Raw genomic sequence first — 12,331 nt, 5'->3', positions numbered from 1 at the left:
AAATTTACAGTAAATTTCAGGACACAAGATATTTTTAAATATAAAGCAACATTTTTATTTATTTTAAAAACATGGTTAAAATTGTGAAAAATATAAAACCCCTATCTGTCAAAAAAACTTACTGAAATATATGGAGATGTTTCATGACAATAACAAAAGGTACAAATATAAATAAACTCAACTCTCCCTTTCCTATAATTTGCAATTGGTAAACACCTTCCTATCCCTGAAACTTCTCTAAGATCTTTCAAATCATAGTTCCTAAAATAAGAAAGCAGCTAGAGTTTAAAGTTCCACCCAAAAATCTCACCTCCTAGCAATGCAGAGTACACAAACTGTGTGTAATATTACAATGGAAGTTCCACAAGGGCAGGCAATTTCTGTATTATTCACTGTCAATATCCCAAGTGCCTAGAACAATGTCTTTAACAATTTGATGATTTAACCATCCACTGCAGGAAAACATGATTATTTCAGAGAATAAAACAGAATCCATTTTGCTCCACTTCCACATTCCAAATGTTTTAAAGTGTCTCCTTATCACTTATTCTGAAGATATTTGGAATAATTTGAAATTCATTTATAAATTATAGATCCTTCACAAGAATTTGGTTATAGTCCTATTGCTCTTCTAAAATAAACTAATTATTTGGTCTAGCCATTTTTCTAGGAAATCCAATTTATCAGAAAGCCTTCTGAAGACTTTCACTAATGAGACAAAAATAATTCACTTAAAATTGTTTTTCCCTTAGATTTTCTTCCTTATCCAAGTAGTCAAATTCTTATTAAATTGACAGAAAGAGGAGCTGGATATTGGTGGGTCTCAACTTTCCATCCTAACTGTGTAGGAAACTGACATAACACTTATCCCCCACCACCACCACCACCAAAAAATTTCTCACATGAAAATTTTCTCCTTCCTCAATTATTTCCTTTAATTTCATCTTGCTTCTCATATAGCTAGTGGTGTAAATAATCTATATTTGTATCTTCTTGGTATAGTAGTAGTCTTAAAACACTGGCCTAGATGGGTAACGATAAAGACTTCTTCCTGGAAATGAATAAAATTTGACAATTTTTAGTCTCAAATTTTCTTTAACCTGTTAAAATTGGAACCTCACCATGAAAGGGCATGCTGATTTGAAGGCTGGTAGACAGTAAGTTTGCTGCCTAATCCTCATATGCAAAAGCCTGTATTTCACTGTCTTTTAAGATATGAAACCACAACACCAGAAGTATCCAACTGCCCAACTCACTTAAACAAGCTATTGCTTTTCTTAAAAACTCACTTTTCTTCTTCTCACCTGATTACTTCAGCACCATGTGTTCTCAAACCTAAACTTTTTCAAAACTGAGCCCAATGGAAATCACAGCCCCAATCTGGGAAATTAAAACTTGAGCAAAGAACTGTAACATCAGAACATTTTCAAGGACATCTTCAAACCTTTCTAGGGAGAATAGAATTCAAGAGATGGCACAGGAATATTATCATGTACTGTTTGTGTTTCGATATGTGATTCTGATATATTCTGGCTAAGAATGACAAAGGTTAAGGGCATGAAAATCAACTTAAGCAGCTTTTTTCTTTTCCTACAAATATAGACAGTCCCAGTTGTAAAGCAAAAATACACAAAAGTCAAATCTTGACTGGTCAAATCTACATGAGGGTTAAGTAGGGTAAGGGTGGAGTCTATTTCCACAAGATGGCAAAGAGATTAGGAGCAGAAACAGAATGAAATTGAATCGTTTACGAATTTAAGTTAAATTCAGTATTTGCATGTATAGAATTTATTTACAAAAAGATAAGTTATATGCCTAAAACTTTCAATGGCAACAAGTTACAACAGTAACTTTAGAACAGAGTTCACTTGAAAACACTGGGGGAATGAGTGGCCTCCAGTATTAACAGCTGAAATTTACACTTGGCCTCCAGCTAGAAAATGCCATTTCAGCATTTCTGTATTTTTAATGATAAACATACTGAAGATAATTTTCACATTTCTAGAAAGGTAGCACGTTCAACTTAGCCTGGGCCAATGCTGACTCTCAGAACAGTACTACACCCACAAGCTTCAAAATTACTTCCTGTTTCATTCAGATTTTTATTGTGAGAGCTGTCATCCTGCTACTGACCTCTTTCAACCTGGTTGAGAGTAAGAGATCAGCGGATTACCGCGCGCTAGGTAGTGTAGCTGTACGCCATATTGTGTTTTTCGCTAATGTTTATAGTTTGTGTGTGTGCCTAGCATATGCTTCTGCAAGTGTGTTTATCAATAGAACTTTTAGAAAATTCCTGCCTCCTGCCTCTCCAGCATCCTTAAAAAAGGGTAACGGCTTCGCGATTGGGGAAGGACCTGAAGAGCCACACAGACAGGAATGCATTAAACAATGTAAGGGAGCGCACAGAAACTTTCAAAAGCCTTCCAACCGTTTTATCTCAGATATCAAAAAGCGTCAACGTCTTTTAATGTTTCCGAAGTGGCCCAAAGACGGAGAAAAAGGAAAGATGGGTCTCCCTTTCCCAAGCCCCCTCCTCTCTCTAGTCCTGGAAGCGAAGCAGGCGAGGGCCGGTAGCTCAGGCGTCTGGAGAGGCGTCCAGCCGCTCTGGGGCCAGGACACCTCCCGCCCCGTTCTCTGAAGACGCTCCAGAGACCGCGAGAGCCACGGCAAGCGGGGGAGGGCGAGGAGGGAGGGGACGGAAGACAAGCGGGCGCCTCTAGCAGCTCCGGAGCCCCGGCTAGTCCCCCTCAGCTCCTCTTCTTGGAAGCGGCAGCTCCAGGCGCAGGGAGTAAAGAGAAAAAGGCAGAAGACACATTTCCAGATGCGGGACGCCCCGCCCGCTCCTGGCACCCAGAGACCCTCCCCCCCGGGTCGGGTGAGGCCGCAGCTGGGCGCGAGGAGGGGAGTCCGGAGGAGGGGGCGCGCTCGGGGCGGGGCGCGGGACGCGCGCTGGGCCGGCTGACGGCCCGCAGGCTCGCTGCTCCGTAACTCGCTCCCCCAGCCCCACCCCGCTCCCTGCCTTCCCAGTTCCGCCGCCCCCCACTCCAGCGCCTAACAGACGCCTGGCCCCCCTCGGCACGCATACACCCATCTCTCCCCGCGGCCCCACAACAAATTAGAGTTTTTGGCGTTACCTCCTTGCGCTCTTTAATCTTCTTTCCTCAACTCCTAAACTTCCCCCCGCCCCTACTTCTTCGGCAGAAGGCCCACATTGGGCGCCTCATGCCGCGAACCTCTAGCTTTCACCACTATTTGGTTGCGCTCATGCCACTCTTGGCTTCAGTGAGCCAATAAGAATAGGACGCCCCTCGTGAGGTTGCCGCCCATAAACAAAATGCACTCTTCCTCCTCCCCTTTCTGTCCCCGCCCCCTACTACCCCTTCCCTCATCTCTACCTTGTTCGATTGGGCTAGGAGAGACCCAATCCGCTATCTTAAACATCCATTGGGGAGCGGAAACTTCGCTCAAAGTATTGTTAATAGACGATTGGCAGACAGTCCTCCCACTCCCTCCCCGGCTCTGCCGCACCTTCGCCCACTCTGGAGAGGTCAGTCGCATCTTGTCGTTCAGTGATCCGACAGATGGAAAACTATTGGTCGACAGAGCCCGTCAGACCGGACTCGAATGAACCCTGATTGGCCAACACAGACACAATCAAGTTTGGTTGTTAACTCCTCCGCCCCGCCCCATTTTCTCCACGCCCCCGCCCCCTCCCAACTGCTTTTACTTTCTACGCATTTCTATTTCCTCCTTTATTTATTTATTTGTGATAAACTTAAATGACCCGAGGATGGAGGCGGGACACGAGGAGAGGCCCGAGGATGACGAATGACGGCCTGGGGCCAATTGTCGAGGGGACTGCGGGGTGAGGGGCAGCGGCGGTGGCCAGTGAGAGGCAGGTGTCTGGAGCGCTTTAGGCCTAGAAGCCGGGATGCCCCGGCGGAGGCGGCGGTTACCCGCTGTCTGGCGTGGCGAGACGCTCTGAGGGGGGAGCCGCGGGAGGGTTGGAGATTGGAGGGGATGTCGCTGTGGCAGACGGCTGAGGCAGCAGGATGGAATCCTGATCCTGGGTGGTGGAAGGGAAAGCAAGCTAGAGGGTCTGGCGTGGTGGCAGCATACAAGGCCACACTGGGTCATCTTGATTCTTGAGAAATGGGGTACGGGTTGCCAAGGTAGGTCACCAGAGGCCGCCTTAAGCAACGCCAGGGCCCAAAGGGAGAATTTGTTTAGAACTTGAATCAAATGTATGAAAGATGATATGTCATGAGCTTTGTAATGTTTTGAACAACCAATAAAAAGAAAAAAAAAACACTTTCGAATAAGCCACCCTTAATATAAATGAGGATTTATCATCCTACCGGAAAAAGCAGATTATGTTTCTTATTACCAAACGCCTGAAGTTCCAAAGACCCAACCGAAGCCCACAAAATTCAGTAACCTGAGAGCTGAAAGGAACAAATAAAGCGGACACGAAAAATTAAATGCAGTTCAGATGCTTCAATAAAACCCTCATTCTCTATGACTTGTCACTCAACATAACACTCCCCAGAGCCATATTCTTACAAATATTGGTCCAGTACTCAGGCATTGGGGTGTAAAAATGAGTCTCAAGGCCAACAGGAAGGCCAGGATAGGTTAAAAAAAATTTTTTTTTCTTGAAAGGACTAAGATGGAAAAAATAATTGCCCTTCAGTTTATAAAGGAAAATAATTCCTGCCAAAATAAGAAGTTGAAATTTTTAGGGAACTTAAATAGTAATCTATCATAAAAAATAATAATAATAAGAGACGTTATCAAAAATACAATGCATAAAGAATGTACTGTATTTTCAATTTGAAAATGACATTGTTTATAAGACATGAATCTGATATATAGTTTCTAACAGACTTAAATTAAGTCTTCTGGATTTTAATTTATATTTCCTTGGCACGTGCAGCCTGCTTTCCACACTAGATGCCTGACTTTGACTAGACAGAAGTCTTTGGCAGAATCTAAGCAAAATAGGTTAGCCCTAATGAAAAAAAAAAGCATAAGACCTTGACCTCATTAAACTTTAAAGCTACCTTAAGGATGATATGTAAGAGACAGACGTTCAGAATTAAGAAAACTATCCAATCAGATATCTAAAGACCAGTGAGGTGTACAAATTGCTATAAACATGGAAGCCGAAACATTTTTAAATTTATACATAAATCTTACGGAAAGTGATGTAGCGACAACTAATAAGTATTCCATACAGATCAACTTCACATAAGAAAAATAGTACAGGTTAACAGTGTTCCAATAGTTAATCCTATATATTCAACAAGCAGTGGCCACTCAAAATAAAGATGTTGTGTCCACCGAAAACTAAAAAATAAATATTAAAAAAAATACTTCTGAACACTTAACGCTTTCAACACATTTTTAAAGATAACTTTCCGTAAATTGATATAAATGTTGTTGGGGTTATAAGGCATTAGTAGTAAAGTGAGGTCTTGGGTTTAACTGCCCCTATTTAAGAGTTGTTATGCTCTATTCTGCCAATATTAGAATGCTTAAGTCTCTAAGGAATGCCTCAGTCTTCATATTTACATTACACCCTACATATCTTCACCACCTTGCCACTCTCCCCTATACAAACACTCCAAAAGATGTAGCAAGAATTTCATAATTATGATAGAAGACAAGAGATTTTTTTGGTTAGCAATTAACAGAACTGAGGAAAAAGAATAAGAACAGCATGATAAGAAAACATGGGAGGACAATGGGAAAAGCAAGATAGAAAAGGAAAATAAGATGAGTCATTGCTTAGAAAAGAATTTTATGAAAAACTTCTGTTCTCTAACATGCTTTCAGAAATAAAATGTTTCTAAGGTTTTCAAGACATTAGTAATAAATGATAATCTTCCTACTTACAAATGAGGACACTTAGACTTTGAATATACTGCATCACAAGTGACAGACTTGTGTTCGAACTCAAGTCTACCTGCCTCTTTCCTTTATACTATACCCATTCATTCAACAAATAGTATGTGCATATTTTTCACAACAAATACATTCGATGGACATTTAAAATCAGTAGGTTCTTAGAAACTAAAAAAACAAAATGATTTGGCAATTTTCCTCCAAAAAGTTCTCTGTTTTCTGAGAGAGAAATAAAGGAATAACTTACTGTGTTGAGTATACATGTGTCATGTACAGTATTAGAATACAAGAGAAAGAATGCCTAACTCCTAAGAAATTGGGAATATTTGTAACACAATGAAATTATCACTATACAGAAATAAAAAGTTAATCAAATCAGATTCTGCTCTCAAGGAGCTTAGATTCTAATAAGGGAACTAATTATATAATGACCATATATAACTATATTACATATATATATTTATATATAGAGAGAGAAGTAACTTTTGGTTTTTAGAGATTAATTTTAGAGAATCCATTAGAAAGCTTACCACCTTTCCTCGCACAATCACGTGCAATATATATCACTTTATATTTTTAGCCATTTAAAAACTGATACTATTTTTCTATAAATGAGCTCCCTAATAACTTGGGAAAATAATAACTGGTGAAAGAATGTTAAAATCTCTTTTATAGTGAAATGAGTTAGACACCAAAATTTGTCAGGATAATATGCAAAGAATTAATGTTAGACAATTTACATCCAAAGCAACTTGGGATTTTTGTAAATCCATATGTAACCCAGATGAGAGACAAGTTATTGTGTCTCTGAAAACTTTATATAAAATTTGCCTTTAACCTCCAAATTTACAGTATAATAAAATTCTGCACCCCTTTATAATATTTCACTGGGATTGCAAATCCTTGTTTTCTTGATTTGCTATGCATATAGACTCTCCATGCCTATTCTGTTCTACTAATCTTTGATTTGAATAAGAAACTCAAACCAGAACCATAAGAAGTTTTCCCAAAACATCACTCACTTAATGAGAATACAAGAGTTTTAACTAAAGAATATAAGACTAGAGAAATAGTTGGAAAAGGGGGAAAGAGGAAATCTATTAATGGTGTAATTAACTGATTACTGAATGTAACACAGGAACACAAGAGAAACCAGAAAGAAGCTCATGCAAAAAATTTTAATTTGAGATTGGCAATGCAGATTATGGGGAAAGGGGAATACTCAATAAATGATATTAAGGAAATAGGGGGGAAAGAAAATGGAATTCTTTTTTTTTATGCCTAATAAGCACCAAATCAGAAAACTACTTATTCACAAACAGATGCTGATCACACAAGCACACTAGAGTATACTGTACAAATTAGTCATATAAATTTAAGTGGTAATAGAACCATTTTGAGTCACATTATTTTATTGTCCAAGAGACTCCTTCCACGGTCAGAGGGAGTGGGCACCCTGAGTTCCCACTCCTCAGTGCTCTGCGTGCTGACATAGTCCTGTAGAAGCTCCTGCACCTCTGCCCACTGGCTCATCTTGGTGGCCTTGCCCTGGAAGCGGCCTTTCTTCCCTGCTCCTTTGCCTTCCAGGACCTCAGCCACCCTGGGCCTCAGGTTTCCACAGCCTCCGCTGGCCCTGCTAGTAAGAAGAGCCCAGCACCTTTCTCTTCTCCCACAGTTAGGAAGAGGAGGGTCTCCTCTGACCCAATTTCACTGGCAATGATATTCATGAACTCACTATCGCCCTCCTTCCTGTATTGTATGACCACACCTCCCCTGTCTGGGCTATTCCTGAGACAGTGAACAATGTGCACAGCCAGGTCTCTGAGCAGATTCAGGTTATTCTTCTGCAGGAATTTGGAGTAGTTCTGGTGCTTTTTCACTGCTTCCACATGATCTTCTGTTCCACACTTAAGCAGAGTGGTCAGTGCCTTTTCAGTTCCGTGACTTCTCTCCATTCACTTGAGCACCTGGTTCCCAGCCAGAAATATCAGGTTGGTTTTGTTCTTTTTCCCCCTTCTAGTAACCAGAATATTTATGATCTGAAGGTAACTAAGATTGTTTACATGAGTCCCACAGCACCTGTTAGAATCAATACCCTCAATGGTAACATCTTGAATGGGTCCAGCATGATAATCTGGTAATCCCCGGCCTCTCACCTTCTCCACCTCAGGATCATCCAGGCTCAGTTCTTGAACACTCACAGGCAACTGATCTCTGATTTTTTCATTGACACTCTGCTCAATGGTGGCTACTTGTTCTGCAGTCACAGAGGGGCTGTCCAGCTCAATTAACACTCTGGAGTCTCCCTGACTCCCATGATGTTGTCTTCAACCCAAACAGACTATCAGCCACTGCTGCGATGAGATGCTGCCCTGAATGCTGCTGCGTGTGATCAAACCTCTGCTCCCAGTCAACCTGGACCTGAACCTGGCTCCCAGGGGCCAGACGTGTCCCTGTGAAATGATCAGCCTGGGCTCCCCGGCAGGTTACTCTCAGTACAGAGATGTCATTGATTGTGCCATGGTCATCAGGCTGTCCCCTGCCCTTAGGGAAAAGTAACATGTCTTCCAACACAACATGGAAACCGCTCAGCCCTTCTTTCTTGCCATTGCTCCCATGGGTCTGCAGCTCAGCTGGCTAGCAGGAGACCACACCACATGGTGAAGAACTCCGGGCATAGCTGTCCCGCTGACACAGGAATGCCATTCAAGAAAATGGATTTCTACACAGTACACAAATGTTTACTTCAGGTACTTTATGAACTACATTTTATCCTCAAACTGCAAACATGAGGTGAGCACTATGATTAGTGGTTTTGTTTTAATTACACAACTGGATTTGGGGAGGAAGAGCAGTCCCCAATAGGAGCTCAAGACAAAAACAGTAGATGTCCAACATCATGAAAAACCCAGGAAACTTCTTGAATCCCTAGGCCCAGTTGTACCTAAACCCAACTAAATCATTTTTAGTGCATGAGCCACTGAAGATGGCTTGAATTAAATACATGTGCACTTGGAACTTGGTATTTATAGATCGTAGGTGATGTTCATAATTTTATTTACATAGATCCACAGTATTTTATAATTATTATGAGAAGTGATTATCAGTTTCTTTTCACAATTATAAGAAGGGATTTTTTCCTATTTTCTAGTTATTATTTCTCATGTGTAAGCAAACAACTTTTTTTTACATGTTGACTTTGTATCCATATATCTTGGTGAACTCTATTATTACTAACCATTTATTAGTTAATTTTCTTATATTGACATTCATGTCATCTTCCAATACTGAGGATTTTTTTCCCTCCTTTTAGTGTTTGTAACCATGCTTTATTTTTTTTAATGATTTGTCCTTTCATTCATATATATATATATATATATATATATATATATATATATAATATTTGATTTGTAGATGGATGCCACACCTTTATTTATTTTTTTAAGATTCTCTTTTTCTTCATAATATTTATTTATTTTTAATATAATATGCATTACAATTCATATTACCCATATAGAACATAATTTTTCATCTCTGGTTGTACACAAAGTATAGTCACACCATTTTTGTCTTTATACATGTAGTTAGGGTAATAATGTCTATCTCTTTCCACCGTCTTTTCTAACCCCATGCCCCCTCCCTCATGTTCCCACACCTGTGCCCTATCTAGAGTTCACCTAATCCTTCCATGCTTCACCACCCCAACCCCATTATGAATTAGCATCCTTATATCAGAGTAAACATTTGGCATTTGGTTTTGGGGGATTGGCTAATTAGCATTATATTCTCTAACTCCAGAATTAGCATTATCTTCTCTAATTCCATCCATTTACCTGGAAATGCCATATTTTTATTCTCTTTTGATGCTGAGTAATATTCCGTTGTGTATATGTACAACATTTTCTTTATCCATTCATCTACTGAAGGACATCTAGGTTGGTTGCACAGTTTAGCTACAGTGAATTGTGCTGCTATAAACATTGATGTGGCTGTGTCCCTGTAGTACGCTGTTTTTAAGTACTTGGGTTATAGACGGACAAGAAGGGATAGCTGGGTCAAATGATGACTCCATTCCCAGCATTCTAAGGAATCTCTGTACCACTTTCTATATTGGCTCACCAATTTGCAGTCCCACCAGCAATGTGTAAGTGTGCCTTTTTCTCCACATCCTCGCCAATGCTTATTGTTGTTTGTATTCTTGATAACTGTCATTCTAACTGGAGTGAGATAAAATCTTAGAGTAGTTTTGATTTGCATTTCTCTAACTGCTAGAGATGTTGAGCATTTTTTTCATATATTTGTTGATTGATTGTATATCTTCTTCTGAGAAGTGTCTGTTCAGTTCCTTGGCCCATTTATTGATTGGGTTATTTGTTTTTTAGCTGTTTATATCTTTTAGTTCTTTATATATCCTATTGATTTGTGCTCTATCTGATGTGTGAGGGGTAAAGATTTGCTCCCAAGATGTAGGCTGTCTATTCACCTCACAGATTGTTTCTTTTGCTGAGAAAAAACCTTTTAGATTGAATCCATCCCATTTATTGATTCTTGATTTTAATTTTTGTGCTATAGGGGTCTTATTGAAGAAGTCGAGGCCTAATTCAACATGATGGAGATTTGGGCCTACTTTTTCTTCTATTAGACACAGTGTCTCTGGTTTAATACCTAGGTCCTTGATCCACATTGAGTTGAGTTTTGTGCAAGGTGAGAGATAGTGGTTTAATTTCATTTTGTTGCACATGGCTTTCCAGTTTTCCCAGCACCATTTGTTGAAGAGGCTATCTTTCTCCAGTGTATGTTTTTGGCACCTTTGTCTAACATAAGATAACAATAATTATGTAGGTTAGTCTTTGTGTCTTCTATTCTGTACCATTGGTCTACAGGTCTATATTGGTGCCAATACCACCCTGTTTTTGTTACTGTTGCTCTGTAGCATAGTTTAAGGTCTGGAATAGTGATGCCACCTGCTTTACTCTTTTTGCTAAGGATTGCTTTAGCTATTCTGGATCTCTTATTTTTTCAGGTGAATTTCATGACTGCTTTTTCTATAAGGAATGTCATTGGGATTTTTATCGGAATTGCTTTAAATTTGTATAGTGCTTTTGGTAGTATGGTCATTTTGACAATAGTAATTCTGCCTATCCAAGAACAAGATAGATCTTTCCATCTTCTAAAGTCTTCTTTAACCAAAACTTTTCAAGCTATTTCAAGAAATAGAAAAAGAAGGAGCTCTTCCAAATTCATTCTATGAGGCCAACATCACCCTGATCCCGAAACCAGAGAAAGACACTTCAAAGAAAGAAAACTACAGACCAATATCTCTAATGAACTTGGATGTAAAAATTCTCAATAAAATCCTGGCGAATCGAATACAAAAGCATATCAAAAAAATTGTGCACCATGATCAAGTAGGATTCATCCCTGGGATGCAAGGCTGGTTCAATATACGGAAATCAATAAATGCTATTCACCACATCAATAGACTTAAAGTCAAGAACCATATGATCATCTTGATAGATGCAGAAAAAGCATTCGACAAAATACAGCATCCCTTTATGTTCAAAACACTAGAAAAACTAAGGATAATAGGAACTTACCTCAACATTGTAAAAGCTATATATGCTAAACCTCAGGCTAGCATCATCCTAAATGGAGAAAAACTGAAGGCATTCCCTCTAAAATCTGGAACAAGACAGGGATGCCCTGTATCACCACTTCTATTCAATTTAGTTCTTGAAATACTAGCCAGAGCAATTAGACAGACAAAAGAAATTAAAGGCATAAAAATAGGAAAAGAAGAACTTAAATTATCGCTATTTGTGGATGACATGATAATATATTTAACAGACCCAAAAGGGTCTACAAAGAAACTGCTAGAGTTAATAAATGAATTCAGCAAAGTGGCAGGATATAAAATCAACATGCATAAATCAAAGGCATTCCTGTATATCAGCAACAAAACTTCTGAAATGGAAATGAGGAAAACCACTCCATTCACAATATCCTCAAAGAAAATAAGATACTTGGGAATCAACCTAACAAAAGAGGTGAAAGATTTATACAATGAAAACTACAGAACCCTAAAGAGAGAGATAGAAGAAGATCTTAGAAGATGGAAAAATGTACCCTGTTCATGGATAGGCAGAACTAACATCATCAAAATGGCGATATTACCCAAAGTTCTCTACAGGTTTAATGCGATGCCAATCAAAATCCCAACGGCATTTCTTGTAGAAATAGATAAAGCAATCATGAAATTCATATGGAAAAACAAAATACCCAGAATAGCAAAAGCAATTCTAAGCAGGAAGTGTGAATCTGGAGGTATAGCGATACCAGAGTTCAAACTGTACTACAAAGCAATAGTAACAAAAACAGCGTGGTACTGGTACCAAAACAAGCAGGTGGTACAGAATAGAGGACA

The 12,331-nt window shown here is 39.4% G+C and overlaps 1 protein-coding gene and 1 pseudogene across 22 annotated transcripts in view; both read right to left on the bottom strand.

Moving 5' to 3' along the window:
• The window catches only part of Zbtb20 (zinc finger and BTB domain containing 20), a 795,965-nt gene extending 792,706 nt beyond the window's left edge, over positions 1 to 3,259 (bottom strand). For 19 of the 22 annotated variants that reach the window (XM_058572846.1, XM_058572844.1, XM_058572845.1 and 16 more), the window contains exon 1: positions 3,135 to 3,241. The gene's annotated coding sequence lies outside the window, so the exon portion shown is untranslated. Of the gene's footprint in view, positions 1 to 3,134 lie in introns of all 22 variants that reach the window. The other 3 variants (XR_009225021.1, XR_009225019.1, XM_058572861.1) reach the window with 3 other exon arrangements.
• Positions 3,260 to 7,263: 4,004 nt separating this feature from the next.
• On the bottom strand, positions 7,264 to 8,613 carry LOC124079574 (alanyl-tRNA editing protein Aarsd1-like; annotated as a pseudogene).
• Positions 8,614 to 12,331: the final 3,718 nt, after the last annotated feature.

Source organism: Marmota monax, unplaced genomic scaffold (assembly GCF_021218885.2).
Source record: "Marmota monax isolate L192 unplaced genomic scaffold, Marmota_monax_Labrador192_F-V1.1 WCK01_AAM20220418_F8-fsc00119, whole genome shotgun sequence".
Taxonomy (NCBI): Eukaryota; Metazoa; Chordata; class Mammalia; order Rodentia; family Sciuridae; genus Marmota; species Marmota monax.
The sequence above is the reverse complement of the archived record's forward strand: the minus strand, read 5'-3'. Positions and strand labels throughout refer to the sequence as shown.